Source organism: Petromyzon marinus, unplaced genomic scaffold (assembly GCF_048934315.1).
Source record: "Petromyzon marinus isolate PM22_M1 ecotype Great Lakes invasive population unplaced genomic scaffold, UKy_Petmar_22M1.pri1.0 PM_G_Scaffold_2, whole genome shotgun sequence".
NCBI classification, from domain to species: domain Eukaryota; kingdom Metazoa; phylum Chordata; class Hyperoartia; order Petromyzontiformes; family Petromyzontidae; genus Petromyzon; species Petromyzon marinus.
In genome coordinates, this window is record NW_027422761.1 from 2653748 (window position 1) to 2658969 (window position 5222).

A 5222-nucleotide genomic window follows, 5' to 3' on the forward strand; every position below is an offset into this window, starting at 1 on the left:
CACTGTGTGTACACTGTGTGTGTACACTGTTTGTGTACACTGTGTGTGTACACTGTGTGTACACTGTGTGTGTACACTGTGTGTACACTGTGTGTGTACACTGTTTGTGTACACTGTGTGTGTACACTGTGTGTACACTGTGTGTATACTGTGTGTATACTGTGTGTGTACACTGTGTGTACAGTGCGTGTACACTGTGTGTGTGTACACTGTGTGTGTATACTGTGTGTGTACACTGTGTGTACACTTTGTGTCCGCATTGAACCGAACCCCCGGCAAGGCCATCTACTTAATGACGAGAGAAAATTCACACGAAATGTCCTTTTCAATGAAGTCTTCCAGATGTAAATTGATACAAGCTTTTAATGAAGAAATAAAATCATCTAATTCAAAACACAACACAATTCAAAGATGTTCCATTTTAAAACTTCAAAACGGAGCATGGGGTGCTTATGTGAATGCGTCCTTCGTGTGCAAATGTTGTGACTTTCCTGGCCTGAAGGCCGTCAATGTGTTGGACCATTAAATGATGCACAGCGTCTCAACAGCAGTGGGGTTTGCTTCAACCGATGGTTACGAACATCCAGACGTGAATCAGCAAGGAGCATTTCTAGTCCCAGTTAGACAAAATCTACGATAACACGTAAGACAAAACTACAATTCGTGTTGTAGAGAATGTACCTCCTCCTATACGTGTAACTTTCAAGTGGTATGCCTTGTAACTGATGAATGATCCGAGCGTGCTCCCTATTTCAAAGACGATGAGTTGCTCCCGAGGCAGATGCTTCGTGAAACACAAAAGTACCCTTTGACCTGTATCACAAGAACAACGGGTCTCACCTGAGTTCTCTGTACAGGTTACTTCCAAAACACACACACACTTTGTCCTAACATCACTTATTCAATGTTTGTTCCTCATACAAAATGTTACATGTACACGCACAATCAGACACGGTATTCATTCTAAATCATTGACGGGCATATTAACATTGGATTACTGCAGCGAAATTGACTGCATCACGTTACATCGTATTAACAAGAAGTTATTTTACAAATACGCACCGTCTGCTTAACAGTGTATGTACACAGTACTATTGTTGCGTCATTCAAAACGAATAGGCCGTTGCATGCTGGCGTCTGAGTCAAAATGTAGCAAATTTTAAACATTACGCTACAAACAATAAATCACGGCGTTTCGATGGCAACACAAGCAATCGTCATCAGGTGGGACAAGCACAGCAGCAATGAGAAGAAACTGCTGGAGTAGGCACCTACTACTTCAGCAGTTTCTATTTCTGTGGTTGTCCCACCTGATGACGATTATGCGTGTTGTGATCTAAACGCCGTGATCCGTTATGTTTCTACCCACGTGGTGACTTTACCGAAATAACTCAAGAGTGTGGATTCCTGCAGTCACGAAAGCTTCGAATAAAGATTGCCTACAAACTACACAACTGAGATGACGCATCAATCATCGCCCCCTACTGACAGGCTCTTGTCCACATGCAGGCCGGTACAGGGCCACCACCCTGTGCCACACAGGGACAGCTGCTACTTGGGGATGCTCTTCGAGAGTTTCAGACGAGATACAAAACTCCGAGTTGCCGAGGCGATTAAGTAAGCACCATGTAAAAGCAATTATCATTAGAACATCGTGAATGCTTGGGAGCTTATTGGTTCTCGCTCCTGGTGAGAGATTGACCCAACCCACAGGTCCACAAAGACTGGCCACTCTTACTCTGCAAGTTGAACCTAGGAGCTGAGTGTTCAACTTCACATTCTTGTCATTAAAGGCCTCTGACAAAGGTGCATCTATTGGAGCGACATCGTCTCTGGCTTACACATCTACCGGGTCTCCACTTGACTTTGGATTGTCTCGGAGGAAGTCCACCCACACCTCCACTTCCACAAACTGCTGGGAGTTGCCTCGCTCTGCCTCAGTCAGAATTCTCCTCCTGCTTTCCGATGTGAAGGTCCCATTTTGGAGTTGAATCTTCATCTTCACATTTTACCTTCACTTCTTTGCTCTTCACCATCACTTCTTCCCTCTTCACCTTCACCTCTTCATATTTCACCTTGATAACTTTAAAAGTGTCCAAGCTGGGATTTCCGGTTACTGTTTCATGAGGGATGGGCTCATGGCAGCACTTTGACTTTCACAAGCTGATTTCAGACTCCACTCCTTGTGGATCTTCTGATGCTTGTGTTCTCTGGTGTACTTGAAGATTTGATGAATTTGCAAACATCTGCCTGCACAGAGTACACTTGAAGGGTATCTCTCCCGTGTGTGTTCTCTGGTGTACTACAAGAGCAGATGAATGTGCAAACGCCTTCCCACACACACTGCACTTGAAGGGTTTCTCTCCTGTGTGTGTTCTCTGGTGTACTTTAAGATTATATGAATGTGAAAATGCCTCCCCACACACAGTGCACTTGAAGGGTTTCTCTCCCGTGTGTGTTCTCTGGTGTTTTACAAGAGTAGGTGACTGTGAAAATGCCTTCCCACACAGTGCACTTGAAGGGTTTCTCTCCTGTGTGTGTTCTCTGGTGGGTCTCAAGAACTGATGGCCATGAAAATGCCTTGTCACACACAGTGCACTTGAAGGGTTTCTCTCCTGTGTGAGTTCTCTGGTGCTGTGTCAAATTTCCAGTCCGATCCGTGCTGTATGCACGCTGGTCGCATTGTTGACTTGTCGTACCGAGCTGCTGTGCTGAGGGCCTTTGCTCCATCAGACCAGCGTCAGCTGCAGACAAAAAATAAGAATATCCACACCATCTTCACGTCAGTATCAAGGCACAGAGAAATGCATATATACAGTCACATGTGACTTAAACGTCTATACTTATTTATATATTCATGTAGTGAAAAAGTTTCCCAAATTCATCACAGGGCTGTTATGGCACACAATGAGAGGGAAAATGGTTATAAACATGCCTGGAAGTCTTCGTATCTTCAAAATGAATGTTAACTCAAAACTCCGAGTACACAATTTTGGCTGTCTGGCTACAAAAGGAATATTTATAAGAGCTAAATTCAGCTGACATAGCAAAGGGTGTTGAAAACAATACCATTTGTGTTATGCATAAATTAATGTTCAATCGCAACTTAGAGGTGTGAATCCAGGCTCAGATGTCCTTGAATGCTGGGGATGAACAGTTCCGACTTCAGCTGAATGTGTGTTCTGTGTTCACATCCTGTTTCCATTCTTACAAAGAGTTCCAGAGGAAAACAAAAATAAACTATTGTTTTGATATAACTTCCGTGTTCAATAGAGTTAATAGACTTTACTTCAAACACAAACTTGACACTGTCACACACTGGCAGTGGCGTGTCTAGAATCATTTCTGGCCACCTTCATCTGCTCGGCATTAATGCTTCCTCACTACACCAAGTAATTAATCGAGGATCAATGAACATAGCCGAGACTAACTGGTGAGATGTTAACTACCTCACCGGGTAAACAGGAAGTCGTGGGTTCGATCCCGACCCTGACGCCTGCTGTATATTTGGAGTTTGCGCGTCACTCCGTTTAGCGTCTTTGACCGATAGACATTGACACACGTATTCTTGTTTCTTTCGGTAAAGTTACGTAGATAGAAAATAACAATAACTGATAATACAATTACATTAAATAAAGACTACTTGTGTTGCGATCAAAACGACGTGAGTTGCTTTTCTTTATTTGGAATTATTCATTTATTTTATTGTTATATTTAATTTTCTATCTACGTGACTTTACCGAAAGAACCAAGAATAATAATTCCTGCAGTCACCAAAGCTTTAAGTCAAAACATTCACACACGTTGACAAAGCCTCACCTTGTATTGTTGTGGGCAGGTTGCTTCTGATAACAAGAGCGGTATAGCAGCTCAAGCGGGCTTGGCCTGGTGAAAAAAATAAAAACTGCGTGAATATTGACAATAAAACAAAGTTACAAAGTGGCGAGCCGGGTGAAGACAAATTAAACTTAAGCGAGATAATTAAAGTAAACGCAATCAGGCGAGGGCAAGAGGCAAGGCCCCGCGTGGCTAGGCCCCGCGTTGTAAAGTTCCAACCTGGACATCGATTCCTGTGCTCGCTGCTACTCAACTGACATCCCTGAGAGAGAGAGGCTCTACCTTGGTAAGCAACAACAACCACCACCACAACAACCACCACAACAACCACAATCGCAATGAGAATTTCTCACATCGGATTTCAGTGCAGGAAGCGATAGCTTCCTGTTACCTCGTGCGGTCACGCGGCAGCAGGTGACGTGACGTCACTTTCGGGGTACGAGACACGCTCCTCCCACAATGAGCAGCTCCGTAAATAAATAAATTAAAGAATGAATAAATTATGCTAATGTGGCCGTCCGTTACGTCGTGAGTGCTGAACCCGTCGCAATAAACTCGCGACGGCTTTAACGAACACATTATGTTAATGAGCCGCCAGTTACTGGGCGTAGCTTTGCCCAAATAAGGATTGGCACTGGAACGATATCGGCAGTAACCCACGCGGAGATGACGTCATGCTCAGGAGCGCGGTGGACGGGGGAGGGGTGAATACCTTGGTGACATGACGTCACTATCGAGGTACACCTCCCCCTGGCGGTTCACGCCGATGAAGTAATGCTGAGTGGTGACGTCACAGAGCGGGATTGGAGTTTAAGTTGATTTAGATTCATTTTCCATTGCTCCCTCCCTTGGGTGCGTGGGCTCAGCTACAACAACAACGTGGACATTATTGTGTATACACTATGTGTGTATACACTATGTGTGTGTACACTGTGTGTGTACACTGTGTGTGTATACACTGTGTGTGTGTACACTGTGTGTATATACTGTGTGTGTGTACACTGTGTGTGTGTATACACTGTGTGTATACACTGTGTGTGTGTGTACACTGTGTGTACACTGTGTGTGTGTATATTGTGTGTGTGTACACTGTGTATACACTGTGTGCGTGTACACTGTGTGTGTGTCCACCGTGTGTGTACAGTGTCTGTGTGTACACTGTGTGTGTGTATAGTGTCTGTATGTACACTGTGTGTGTGTACACTGTGTGTGTGTATACTGTGTGTGTACATTGTGTGTGTATACACTGTGTGTGTGTGTACACTTGGCAGTCCCGGGGAGTCCTCCCCCCCCCCACCACCCTTCACCACCCCCCACCACCACCCCACCACCCTCCACCACAACCCCCACCACCACCCCCACCACAACCCCCACCACAACCCCCA

General features: G+C 44.8%; 1 long non-coding RNA gene across 1 annotated transcript; it reads right to left on the reverse strand.

Moving 5' to 3' along the window:
• Positions 1-379: 379 nt before the first annotated feature.
• LOC142912326 (uncharacterized) lies at positions 380-4259 on the reverse strand. Its single transcript, XR_012934044.1, has 4 exons — positions 4191-4259; positions 3820-3885; positions 3107-3206; positions 380-2744 (listed from the first exon to the last, which is right to left on the reverse strand). It is a non-coding gene; the product is annotated as an uncharacterized LOC142912326 (long non-coding RNA).
• Positions 4260-5222: the final 963 nt, after the last annotated feature.